At 43.0% G+C, this 13,932-nt stretch overlaps 1 pseudogene; it reads right to left on the reverse strand.

Moving 5' to 3' along the window:
- Window positions 1-7,897: 7,897 nt before the first annotated feature.
- LOC147448375 (uncharacterized) lies at window positions 7,898-13,064 on the reverse strand (annotated as a pseudogene).
- Between the last annotated feature and the right edge of the window lie 868 nt (window positions 13,065-13,932).

The following is a 13,932-nucleotide window of genomic DNA, read 5'->3' on the forward strand; positions in this document are numbered from 1 at the left end:
TTTACAGACAACACAATCAATGCATGAGCCTGCGCATCCTTTACATCCCAATGAGCTTGTTCTGTCGTAGGCAAAACAACTCTAATAGCACCAATCCTTGCAGCAAGACCTGCAACATCCTCAACATCGCCTACATCCTCAGAACCAGGACGTGCGTCAATGCCCTGCACAATATTCCAGACACCCTTTGACACAAAAACGTGTTGCATCATATAAGCCCACATAGGGTAATTGTCCCCATCCAACCTGTCCTCAACAACAAACATCTTGAAGACATCTGTGTTGTTGTCAGCCATGATAAATGCTGCACCTGATGTGGAGAAACGGAGCGGGAACAACACGTGCTATATAGCACAAACCGTAGAAGACTGTAAGGCACCTGTTATGCAGAAAACAGCACTGACAGAAATTTTGCACAAAATGACGAAATTGCTCGTGCAGACCTACCTGTAGTGGAAACGGAGGTCGAAATGAGCCCGAATCAGAAATCTGAGTAGACTGAGCTCTACAAGTTCGCCCGAAGTTTTTGTTGACCTGCGAACGCTCGTCAAATCTCACTGAAATTGGAGAAAGTGAGCAGGCGTGTGCTGTAGCAGCTGCGACTAAGCTCGAGAGGATGTAACCTGGTTTGATAGCAATTGTTGGAATTAGGGTTGCAAAGAAACGCACACAGCTTGGAGAAGACGAAGGAAGCTCAAGGCACACAATAGAGAGTGTGTTACTTAGTGTGCAATGGAAAGATAGATAGCCCTAGAGTGATGGGCGTATATACAATGCTCGGGGGAAGAAACCTCCTAAAGAGGGAAAAAATGCCCCAGCGGTCCTAGTATGTTCACGCACATCACTACCACATGTATATGGTAACACTTCTGACATGTCTCTTGACATGCAGGCAACCTACTCCTCGACTTGAGAATATCCCCATCAAATATTTCCATGTGTGTGGCTTGCCTCGACGCATATACTCCTCAAGGTTTTGATTCTTCTCTGTAGAAGGGACTACCATGTGTTGCAGCTCATGGAGCTCCAAAGTGTTGGATTCAGATGACGGATGGAATAAATCTTCATAGATACATGCTGGCCAGCTTTGAAGGCCCCTTTTTCCTACAAGTGTTGAGGTTTTGGTGTTGTTGCTTTATGATGAAGATGGAATTTGGAGGGGCTACAGTCCCTCAAATTCAGCCTCCTGTTTGGGTTGGCGAGAGAACATGGTATGATCATGACCCACCAGGTTGAAGACAGAGTGAAGGGAGGAGAAGTTTGAGTGCAGAAGAGCAGGCTTCTCAACCCGAAATCCTTTTATGTTTTGCAATGTGAGTTTTTATGCTAGTATCCCTCTTTCTTATTTGAAGAGATTCAAACAAGAGTGCTCTCTCTCTCTCTCTCTCTCTCTCTCTTTCTCTCTCTCTCTCTCTCTGAGCTTGATGCTTAATGCTAAAAGCTTGTTTTCCTACATATTTTGGAGCCCAAGCTTGACTCTGGACTTTATGGAAGAAGACTTATGTGGACTATTTTTGTATTCTAAGCATGAAAATTTCTATCCCTTTAATATCACCCCTTCTTCTTCCAAGCAAACCCTATATGCATGTCACTCTTCTCGTCATGGTTCGAGGTATCAGTACTAGGCTTCTAGCCACATTTCAAGACGTTGAGGGAAAGCTACGGATGATGGAAGGCTTGCCAGGGGTGATGCTGTTGGAGTCTTTGCAGAGCATGTCTCTGAGGAGGTTGTCAATTAAGGCAATAAGGATAGCCCACCCATTGAGAGAGAGTTTGTTGGAGAGGATGGCAGCATGGACGTTGTTACCGGATGCATTGTAAGCAAGATGTTGGATAAAGGGCATGCTATCAGTGAGCACAAGGTAGAGGCTCTCGATATCTACATGAATGGTACTTAATAAAATTATTTTGCATGCTAGGATTCATTCACTCTTATGTAGTATTCTGCATTTTAATGGATATAGTTGATCTACGATCATAGTTGTGAAAAAACACATTCTTGAGCTTAATGTCATGGTGGAAGATGTGCCATAGTTAGAGCATCGACGATGCCCTGACTATGGCACATGGTCTAGGCTCGTTATAATGATGAGCAGCCTCTGTTACATGAATTCTCCTGTCCATAGCAATGACTTGCACAATGTGACATGTCCACAAGGTGTACGCATATGTTGAAAACAGTCATCCAGAACTTCTGAAGCTTTCTTTGGAGTGCTATATTTGGCACACATATTGATGAAATCATCTCCAAGAACGACATGTTTCTCCAGCACGACTTGACTCGCAAGTATGCGAATGTCTTGCAAACTCCTACAGGCCTTCAAGGTGCAAGAGCAGCCATGTTGGGCATATCATGTAATGGATGCATTCTAAGAGATAACATCCCAGGTAGGACCTCTTCCAAAGATTTGTGAGTGCGCCATATTTTGCATACATGTTGACCAAAGCATGACATGTTTTTTCGACAGCTGTTCACTAGCAATCTCATCGTGTACTTTCTCGCCCAAGGCAATGTCTTGCACAATGCCACAATACTAGGTGATTGCATTAGGAGAGAGGTCCTTTCACTTCACAAATCAAAAGAGGTGTGTTTATGCACTTGCATCTCTATGTTGTTGAGTGTGCATCTCGATCTACTTCTGGTATCGCCGCTCCTTGTGTACTGGCGGTCAAAGCACCTCCAAGGACGACATGTTTCTCTACCAGCCCTTGACTAGCACTCTCATCAATGTCATGCACATTCCCATGGGCGTTCAAGGTATGCGTGGTTAATTGCATATGGAGAGCCCTTTTTCGCTTCATATATGGTAAAAATAGTCCAGGTCAGCTTCCTTGCCATGGCAATGTCATACATATCTTGCAATCGACGCACTCCAAGAGACAATATCCTAGGGAGGAGCTCTTTCAAAGAACTTCTAGAGAAATTCATGAGGGCGTCACTTTTCGCATATATAGCGATCAAAATATTGCAATCTCATCGTGTATTCTTTGGCGGAAGGCATAGTCTTATACAAAGCCACAACTTCCAAGGTGCATGGATAGGTGATTGCATCTGAAGAGATGCCTGTCGGGCACACTTTGCAATTAAGAAGTTACAAGAGACGAGCTGATTCTGGGAATGGAGTTCATCCAAAACATTTTAAGCTTGTATGTGGGAATCACATCTAGTGAAAATAGTCCAGATATTCCTTGGCACTACCAGATTGGGCATATCTTGCAAATAACTGATTCTGAGAGAGGACATCCGGGCCAGGGATCAACCAAAATTTTCAAGCTTTTGTGAGGGTACTACATTTGGCATACATGGATTTCTACGACTTTTGGATCATTCATTGCTGATCTTGTAACATCGAATGAGTACAACCCAATTAGCATAAAGTTATTCAAGATTAGACATCTTCCATTGTTATATTAATGCAATGTTTATCAGTTGGTATTAATAGTATTGCTGCACCATTCAATGAAAGTTTTCATATATTGGTTTGAGTTCCTGTCTCCCCAATCTTTGTGGTGTGATATGTTGTTGGTGCTCACCTTTTGTAGGATGCATCTCGTTCAATTTTAACGTATATGATCAGCATTTAGGTCCTATGAATATTCCTCATGTCCATTTCAATGCATTAGCATGCTTGATTGGCTTCTGCTTCAATTAATCTTAGTAGATAAAAGGAAGAGGCACTAGCTATTTTTGTTCGATTAGGCATGCAAACTTCGAAGAGGATCTACAAGTGTGTTAATAAAAGAGGATCAACTTCATGCAGAAGCTTCAACATTCCCTCTTGCCAGCATACGACAAGTTATTCATCGAGCACCAACATTGACATAACTCTTGTTCCCCTGCATTTTGTGCTACAGACTTAAAGTCGAGAGTTGCAGCCTACTTAGGAATCAAGCCTACGCTTCTGCCTCCTTGGAGCTTGGCTAGGATTGCATTTAATTTAGCCAGAGGAGCGCTGATCTCCCCTCCAGAATAAACGCAACATTTGAGAGACTGGCGAGCACTGGACTCAACAAATCGGATATCTCTCTCGACTGTGCAAGATTGAAAAGTACTGGAACTGCCCCCACGTTGACTAACTTTCTATTATTTCTATGTAGCAAAGAAAGATGGTGAAGTGCCATAGCTACATCTTGGCGAGCCCCATTCGGCCCTATGTGAAGAATTTGTACAATGTGATCAGGGATTGCATTCAAAGTGCCCAATGGTGCTTGTTCTCATCAGCAATCACTAGATTGAATGTTGTCCTAGCAGCATGCTCTTGGGCCTCTTGGCACCCATTGGAAAGTACGTCCACAAGGAAAAAAAGACCTCCCGCATGCACATTATTCTTGACCTTGTTTGGTTTCTCTATTGAAAAGTTAGCAAGCGATGCGACAACATCCACCTGCACACTTGGTTTCTTTGATCTCACGAGTGGAAGAAAAGCTTCAATAATATCTGGGTGACACTATGAAATGCAATTTTCTTGCTTTCGCCATGACAATTGTCGAAGCTCAGCAATCGCCCCTTTCTGTTGCTCTTCTATTCCTTAGCTGATTTCAACCTTTGAAGAAGGGTAGATACCATAGATGGTGGGCATGAAAAAAATTGTGTAGACTCAAGGCACGAATATGCATAGGGTATGGTTAGCAAGTGGGTGGCAATTCCTTCGTGTAAGAAGAGGTTGATATTCTACATGCAGGGTTGTGTTGGCGGCCTACTGAGCCCATGGACCCATGACAATATCACCCTCCCTCTGTCTCTTTCTTGCTTCTACTTGCAATCTCTTGTTGATGTGCAATCACTTCTTGCTAGTGGTCTCAGTGCCCATGGCAACGCAGGAAGAGGACTTCTATAGCCTCCGAGGATTGATCGCCGGAGCTACAAATTTCCCTGAGAAGGGAAGAGGAAAAACAATTTGAATATCGTGGGAGACAACCCCAGGTTAACCCTTTCAAATAATGTTGGCTTGTGATTTAGCTTTGTTCATGGTCAAGGAATAGTGCCCATGTGATTTAGCTTTTTACCTTTATACTAGTCTACATGAGCAAATGATGGCACAACTATGAGAAAAACAACTCAGGTAGAGCAGATTTTGAATCATGTCTCTGATCAAGTGCAAGCATAGAGACAACCCTCATACCAACCCATAAACAATATCCATGTGAATACTTCCCAAACGACAATCCAAAACACAATGTATGAATCAAGCACAGGAGATCTATCACAACTGCTTCTGTAGTAGAAATTGAAGCACACATCTTTGAGCCATTTCAAAGCATGGATTAAACTTGAAAATTCTAGGACAAAAAAAAGATAAGTAAATAGAGGAAGATTACATCAAAAAGGGTATGATTTGTGTGTGAGTCCCCGAGCAGAAAGAGAAATTGCATACCTTGTCTATGTGGGATTAAGTTTAAAAAAAGAGTAATCAACCTACGTGGCATGCCTTATTTTGGAGGACTGTAGGTGGCGGCTTGCCTCCAGAGAAGGTGCACAACAAAACTTTGTTTGCAAGAACTCTGATGTTACATTACAACGCAGTTACCAAACTGGAGTAGCTCGATTTACTCTACATAAAAAATGTGTGTTGCTATTAAATTGCTGCATACTGCCTTCCAGCATACCAAAAATGGGAGAATTTCTTTTTAGCAAGTCCGCAACTGTTTAACATTAACAAGGGGAAAAGACGGATATGATGGTGTTAAGCTCTCTAATTGAGATATGGAAGAAAATTGAAATATTAACTAGCTATGATCTCGATCTGCATTCCATGGGAGGTGTTTAGGGGATGAAGCTAATCCCATCAAAACTCCCCCCCCCCCCCCCCCCCCCCCCCCCCCCAACACACACACACACACATGACACACATGACACAATGCAAAGTTGTGCATAGTCAAAGAGGACAAAAAGTGTTACTGTAGACAATGTACGAAGAGAGTAAAGGGGCGCAGAAGGACTTGGATCAACACAAAGTAACCGCACAGGCAAAGGGAATATGATTGCTTTTCTCTTTCTGTTCTGCAACAATCATTGATGAAAGTGTAAGCTAGGCACGACATAGCTAGTTGTTGGTGTTGAGGGTGTAAAAATAAATAAATAAATAAATAAATAAATAAATAAATAAATAAATAAATAAATATATATATATATAGAGAGAGAGAGAGAGAGAGAGAGAGAGAAACATTGTGTGTGTTGATGGTGGTTTCAAGAAACATGGACGAATACTTGTTGAAACATACTCTATTCTCAATGTTAAAAGAGATACATAGCCTATTTAAGCAAAAGAAAATCTAGAACACCAATATCGTACTAGTTTTGTGGCTGCATTATTGTGGTGCATGTAATGTAGAGGCTTAGCAAATCTCAACTCTCACATTACATCCTTAAAGCTAACGTGCTACAATTCATTTGTTAGACGGTATCCCAAGATATAAATGAAACAAATTAGGTTTATATATTTTTTTGTGCTCCATAGCAAAGAGCATACTTTACAATTTTGAGATCTTCTCTTTGAGAATATTCTCAAGATGTGTCGACAATTATCGAGTGCACTCAAAATTGCTAACTCATTAGCCATTGAGTAGTAGCCTCATCAATATTATGCACATTTCCATAGGCCTTCAAGGTGCATTCGTGGTTTTGGGGGGTGGGGGGGGGGTGGCAGGGGGGGTGGTAGGGGTAATGGGATCAAGGGCAGAGAAGTTCACGCACAAAGGCTAGAGAGATCGCAACCGGAGATGTTTGTTTAAAAACTAAACTTGGACATGCACTAATCCTGCACAACCTAAGCATTACATGTCAATTTACAGTATAACGTCGTAAAAACGGTTGTAGATACACAATGTACACACGGATGAGGTGGTCAGTCTATGTGACCCTAAACTAATTGGACTGCAAGGTCACAGGTTCAAGTCTCACTGGCGCGCCTCGTTTTTCCTGCTGACCAGGTTTAGTGCGCCTCATTTTTCCGAAGAAGCGTCTCGTTTTGCTTGTTGGCCAGGTTTAGTGCGCCTCAAGATCCCGCCCTCCAATCCTGACGATCGATCCCATTACTCTCCCCCGCATTAAATATAGGTGTTACTTAGTGCCAAGAGCATGCGTAGTTGATTGCATATGGAGAGGTCTTTTTCGGTTCAAAACAGTCTAGGTCATTTTCCTTGTCATGGCAACGTCATGCATATTTTGCAATTGATGCACTCTAAGGGATGACATCCTAGGGAGGAGCTCTTTCAAAGAACCTCTGGAGGAATTCATGAGGCTGTCACATTTCGCACACAAAGCAACCAAAACACCTCGAAGCACTCCCTACCTAGCAATCTCATTCTATATTCGTTGGCGTAAGGCACCGTCTTGCAGAAAGCCACATGCTTTTAAGATGCATGGATAGGTGATTGCATCCAAAGAGAGGCCATGTTGGGCATATTTTGCAATTAAGTAGTTATAAGAGACGAGATTCTGGGAAGGAAGTTCATCCAGAATATTTTAAGCTTGCATGAGGGAATCACAGTAGTGGAAACAGTCCAGATATTTCTTACAACGACCATATCGGGCATGTCTTGCAAACAACCGATTTTGAGGACATTCGAGCCAAGGATAAACAAACATTTGGCATACATACCAACCAAAGTACATCAAACAAGACGTGTGTTAGAGGGAACAATGTAGAAAAACTAACCGACAACCGTGGGTAGTTAGGATCAAGGAGAGAGGTAAAAAGAGAATGTCAATATAAACTATACAAAACTGGTATACATGTTTGTTTCTATAAACTAATAGATTTTGGCTTATAGTAGTTCAATTTTAATTTCTTTTTTTATCTTACAAATTTAATTTGATATGTTACTATGAGAATATAGTTATGTAAATAAAGAAGAATTAGTATTAATAATGGCTCATAGGAAATAAGTATGCTTTCAAAAGAAACTGGAACTCCAAATCATATATGAAATTAATTTTTATTTAAAACATGCTCAATTTTTGTTTTTGAGATGCACTTTGATGTGATCTAATTACTTTCACAAATCAAAGTTTAGTATTTTTCTAGATCACAATTTATATCATTTGCTACTGTAAATTGCCAAGCATAAAGTATATTTTATATGATTTCTTACACACATAATACATTTTTAACCAATAACTTTAATTTTTAATTGTATAAAATATATTTATATGTTTTCTCACACATACAATTCAATAACATTTTTAACCAAAAATTTCAATTTTTAATTGGAGACGGTGTCCTCGTCTACCCTTGTCACTATATGGCACGGCTCTAGCTCAGAGGGGATCTAAGACCCAAATTTTTTGGGGGGGGGAGGCGAGGCGGCTTTGCTCTCAACCGTCAGATCATGTAGTGAACTGGGGGTGAACTAGGGGTGAACTAAGGATGAACTAGAGGCGGTAAACTAGGGGTGCATGAACTGGGGGTGAACTAAAGGTGAACTAGGAACGTGTAAACTAGGGTGTGATCATGTGCCATGCCAACATGGCACATGCCAACATGGACAATGACATGCACTAGCGTGGTGATAGGGCATTCGTGTGCGAGACGGATGAACTAGGAGTGAACTCGGGATGCTATTTTTAATTCACCCCGTAGTTCACTGGATGGCTGAGATTGCATTGCGATTTTCGCTTCTCTTTCTCACCATAGATCCATCCCCCTGGCTGGAGCTGTGCCATATAGTGAACTGTAGACGACCTTGTTGTTAATAATAGGCTGTGCTTATAGCACCGTCACACGCAGAAGCCTTAGCATTCCCTCTCGCCAGCATACGGCAAGCTCTTCGTCAAGGAGTACCTCCCAGGCCTCTCCATCTGCAAGCCGTGCCTTTACCTACCTCACAATGTCCATGCCCTCTCCAAACACCTCCTGCGCCACCGCCCTTTTCCCGTCACCATCTCCAACAGCACCACTCCGAAGCTGTAGGTGTCGCTCTTCTCTGTCGCTTTGGTATGCATGCTCTGCATGACATCTCGCACATTTCAGCCTTACGCATGGGATGCTTTTTATATACAAGATGAAGTTTTGACATTGTCTTGCGGTGCAATGTAGCCGTAAGTGCCTGCCACTTGTCCAGTAAAGGCAGCATAGCAACACTCGTCGTCTGTTGCAGAGTAGCGTTGCATCAGTCTGGCTATTCCAAAGTAGGCTATGTATGCGTTGAGATGGGCGTCCAAGAGAATGTTGCTGGACTTAATATCCCGATGAACAATGGGGGGAGAACAATCATGATGAAGGTATGCCAAACCCTCAGCCGCACCCAGTGCTATTCTATATCTGCTGGGCCAGTCCAAAGCTAATGGTTTGCTCAATGAGCCATGCAGAAGAGTGCTGTGGTGCATTAAGTCACCTAGGCTACCATTGGGCATGTACTCATATACTAAGAGTTTGGTGTCTTTATTGTAGCAGCAGCAAAGTAGCTTTACAATGTGTTTGTGCCGGATCTTTCCGAGTGTTGCTACTTCAGAATCAAATTCCTTGTTGTCACTGCCTCCCCCACGGTTGGTTACCTTTCTAAGCTTCTTTATGGCAACTGCCTGGCCGTTGCTTAGCACAGCCTTGCAAACTGTGGCAGCACCGCCACTGCCAAAGTATTGGATTGCCATAATCTAGACATCTCACAATGTCAACGTCTTCAAATTGCACCTTGTGGAAGGTGAAGATCTTCCAAGTGTTTATGGCTGAGCAGTCGAATATCTGCCTTCTATGGAGTCTGTATATGTTGTACATCTTCAAGCTGCATTTAATCAGGAATATAAAAGCCACTGCAAATATGGAAGATGCTAAGGCCATCATGATACGTTTTGATGTGGGCTTTTTCCTAGTGCTATGGCAGAGTTTGAAATGCCCACAAAGATCCGTGTTTCCTGCAAAGCTCTTGTCAAAAGCTGTGTTGGAAAAGGCCAATGGAATAGGGCCAGATAGGTGTTTGTAGGAGAGGTCAAAGTTCGTTAGGCTTAGTGCGGAGAGCTCAGCTGGGATGGGTCCACTGAGATTGTTGTGAGACAAGTTGAGAAGTGGTCATGGTAGAAGGTTTCCAAGGGAGCGTGGAATCACACCAAAGAACTGATTATCAGCGAGCTGTAGGACATGTAGTTGGGTACATAATGCAAGTGCCTGGGGGATTGCGACTGAAAATGCATTCGATTGGATGTAAAGGTTAGAGAGATGTTTTAACCTGCCAATCTCTGGTGGGATGGTGCCTGAAAAGTGGTTGTGGAAGAGTGAGAGATAAGTAAGGTTCCTTAAATTGAAGAGCTCTATGGGTAGGCTGCCAGAGAAACTGTTGCTATCAAGTCTTAGAATGGACAAGTTCTCAGCATTGTGAATCTCGAAGCCGGTACCACCAATGAGGTAGTTGTCATTTAGCTGCAGAAGAAACAGAGCAGGAGAGCCCCAAAGACCAGGAGGCACGGAGCCAGATAGCTGATTGTTGTCAAGCAGCACACGCTGAAGAGTGGGGCATTTTGCGATTGTTGACGGGATATCTCCACTGAACCTGTTATTGCTGAGTTGCACTTCTTGCAAAGCTCCTCGGTCACACAAAGCAGGTGGCAGAGATTTTGTTAAGCTGTTAGAATACACAATCAGCTTTTCCAGCTTAGATGCTGCACCCAAGTTTGGAGGGAGGGCTCCACTGAGATAGTTGTTGAAGGCGAATACCTCTATCAGACTGGTAATGAATGCAAGGCTGGGAGGGGAAGGGGCCTGTGAGGTAGTTGTGAGAGATGTGAAGACTCTGAAGGTAGAGGAGCGAGGAGATGGAGGCAGGAAGGTGGCCTGTTAGCAAATTTCTGGATATGTCAATGTTGCTTAATTCAGTGAGATTGCCTATGTTGTAGGAATGGGACTTTCAAGCTGATTACGGTAGAGCTCAAGTTGATTCAGGCTCTTGAGATTCATAAGGCTCGGATGCAGTTCTCCTCCTAGCATATTTTGGGAAAAGTCCAGGTTTAACAGCTTAAAGAGGTTCCTGACTGAGGCAGGGATCACGCCATGCAGATTGCAGTCGGCAAGCCAGAGGTCCACAAGCTCTGTAAGGTTCCCCAGCTCTGGTGGGATGTTTTGCCATGTTGGAAAGTGGATTGTAGGCAAGATACAAGGTCTGCAAGTTGCTGAGATTTCCCAGGAATGGAGGAATGGTCTCATTTAAGCAATTCTGATGAAGCTTGAGATTTTGTAGGCTCGGCAGACGTCTGAAGGATGCTGGGATGGAGCCTGAAAAGTAATTGCGGGAGAGGTCGGATGTTGAAGGGCACCCAGCCTGTCTATGAAAGTGGGCAGGTTACCCTGAAACAGGTTGTAGGAAAGGGACAGAGTGTGGATGCCAGTGCATTTGTGGAGTGTTGCAGGGAAGTTGCTGGAGAAATTATTGTCAGTGAGGTCCAAGACTGTGAAGCAGGGAAGACGGCAGAGAGCCGAGAAAGCTATATCCTGGGATGCAATGTCAGGCTGCCATTGCAACTCGAAGTGTGAGAAGTTGAGGCCATATACATTTTTAGTGTCGTGGTCACCGCCGTCAGTGCACAAGATGCCTGTCCATGAGCAAGCACCATTGCTTTCATTGCTGCTGCTTAGCACCCAGTTGCTCAGCAGGTTGGCTTCATTGAGCAATTGGCTCTTGAAGCTGAGCAGGATGCGGCTGCTCTTCTGTGGAAGTGAGAAGGGTGCAGAAGGCCCCTGTTATGGAGGACAGGGCAATGAAGAAACACCATGCAAGAGTGCAATGAAATAGGGAGGTAGCCATAAATCAATTGTAAGAGTCTAATTTGCGACTCTAGCAGGCATGGCCATGAAGAGTGGTGGCGTTGGTGCTGCAAAGAGTGCTTAAATAATTACAGTGCGCTGTTCAAACTAATAGAGAGAGAAGAACTCGATAACCCGAGAATCCCAGCACTCAACCATACCATGGCCTGCCTGACCTCGGGACAATAACCCAGGTGGAGAGTTTGTGATGATTAGTAACTACCACTTTTGATTTGGGAAGGTTGGGATTGAACTTGATTGGTAAAGAATGGACCTAACGGGCTGAGAGAGAGAGAGAGAGAGAGAGAGAGAGAGAGAGAGAGGATGATATTCTTGCACAGACCGGGATGGTGGGCTCGTTCCTTTCATTCGATTCTCGGTTGTTATGGGACTTTTGTTGTCTTGATTGCTAAGATTGGTCATCATGGACTTCATATACCTTTCAGGGTTGGTAACTACTTCTAAAGCATCCAAGCCTCCATTGGCAGCTAGTGAGTACCTTTGGCAAGTGGTGTTCTGTTGATCTTGTTTTCCCCTCTCAGGAGGCAGCACGTTGAAGATTATAGATTTGGGATGGAGTCCGCTTGGCATACTTGATATGTGATCCTAGTGTCTCCACATACTGATTGGGAGTCACTCTTCTTTGTGTGCAGTGTTCGCACTGTCTGTGCCAGTTGCGGCATTGGTCTTGGCAGCAAGACTCTACTTTTCAGTAACAATTATTTGGAGCCTCATAGTCAGCCATCGATTATGCTATTTCATGTGGATGATTGCACATGCATGACACCTTGGTGGCACTTGGGTTGCTTGTGCTGGCCATTTCTCGACATGTCAGCGATGTACTACACACCAAGAGAAGTCCCTATGCTATTGTTTTTGGATATGTCGATTATGTTATTTCATGTGGATGATTGCACATGCATGAAACCGTGGTGCACTTGGGTTGCTTGTGCTGGCCATGACTCGACATGTCAGCGATGTACTACACCAAGAGAAGTCCCTATGCTATTGTTTTTGGATACGTCCATATTTACCATTGGTTTGTGGAGTAGTGCTTATTAGAGTTGGCATTTATAATAGGTAACTTTTGACGCTATTGCGATTTTTGTGGTCACATTCTTTGAGAGTTTTCCGGCATCCTTGGACATCCCACTCCGACATCTTGTTTTTCTCTCCACTCTGATACAGTTTAGTTATTCAAGTCGTTTGAAGTGAAAGTGTTAGAATTATTTGCAAACTATGGTTTTTTTTAATGTGTTATGTTAGATCGCTCATTGGAAGTGATCATAGACCTCTTAGCCTCTCCATAGGGCTATTGATTTGTGTAATCAAATGCCTTTGGGAGAGAGGCCACTGTTGCAAGTGCAAAACGAAAAAGCCAGCTACTAATTACACAATTTGTGAAGTTATAAACTTTCACAAAGCACATGGTAATTAATGAAGGTTTCAATAGATTAGAATTTCTTCCTGCATGTACCTGTAATTTCTCATTGCAATGAAAACGTCCATTCGAGGGGGGTCGGCCTTAAAAAATTCAACCCTCTACAGAGTGTTAGTGTCTAAATTTTCTTCTCTTGAATGCCTATACCATATAATGATCCAAAGAAATTGTAACTTGTGAGCTGTAATCTAGGTACAACTACAGAGGGCCATACTAATAATTTAATTTCTTATGCATGGTGAGTATATGCTATAAAGACTCCTACAAATCAAGAGGATGCAATTCCTAGCTCAGAAGAGGAAGAAATCTCTATCAGAGGCCCTCTGAATCGAATAGGAGATGAAGTGCACCGCCTTACAGACATAGTTCTCCCACATATAGAGAGGAGTCCTTGAGTCACAAAAGAGAAGATTCAAGATCAACATCTTCTAAGAAAAACTCTCCTACATGGAAGAGAAAGACCAATTGTGAAACTCACAATGAGAGTGGTTAGAATGAGAGCACAAATTCCTCAATTGATGAGATAACTCCTCAAAGAAGTCTTGTTATATGCTCTCCAAAGCGTAAAACAGACTATAAAAAACTCAACCATAGTCTTCTTCTTAAGAGGTGTCAAGCAACCATAGGAGATCATCAAGGAGAGGAAGATGGGGGACACTCTCTTCATCCTCTCCTCCCTCTCATCATCAAAAAGATCTTATCCTGAATGAGAATGTTATGTCTTAGAAGGCAAGAGGAAGAGAGAATATCTTTGTACCC

This window comes from Adiantum capillus-veneris, chromosome 10 (genome assembly GCF_014529385.1).
Source record: "Adiantum capillus-veneris isolate H3 chromosome 10, ASM1452938v2, whole genome shotgun sequence".
NCBI lineage: Eukaryota > Viridiplantae > Streptophyta > Polypodiopsida > Polypodiales > Pteridaceae > Adiantum > Adiantum capillus-veneris.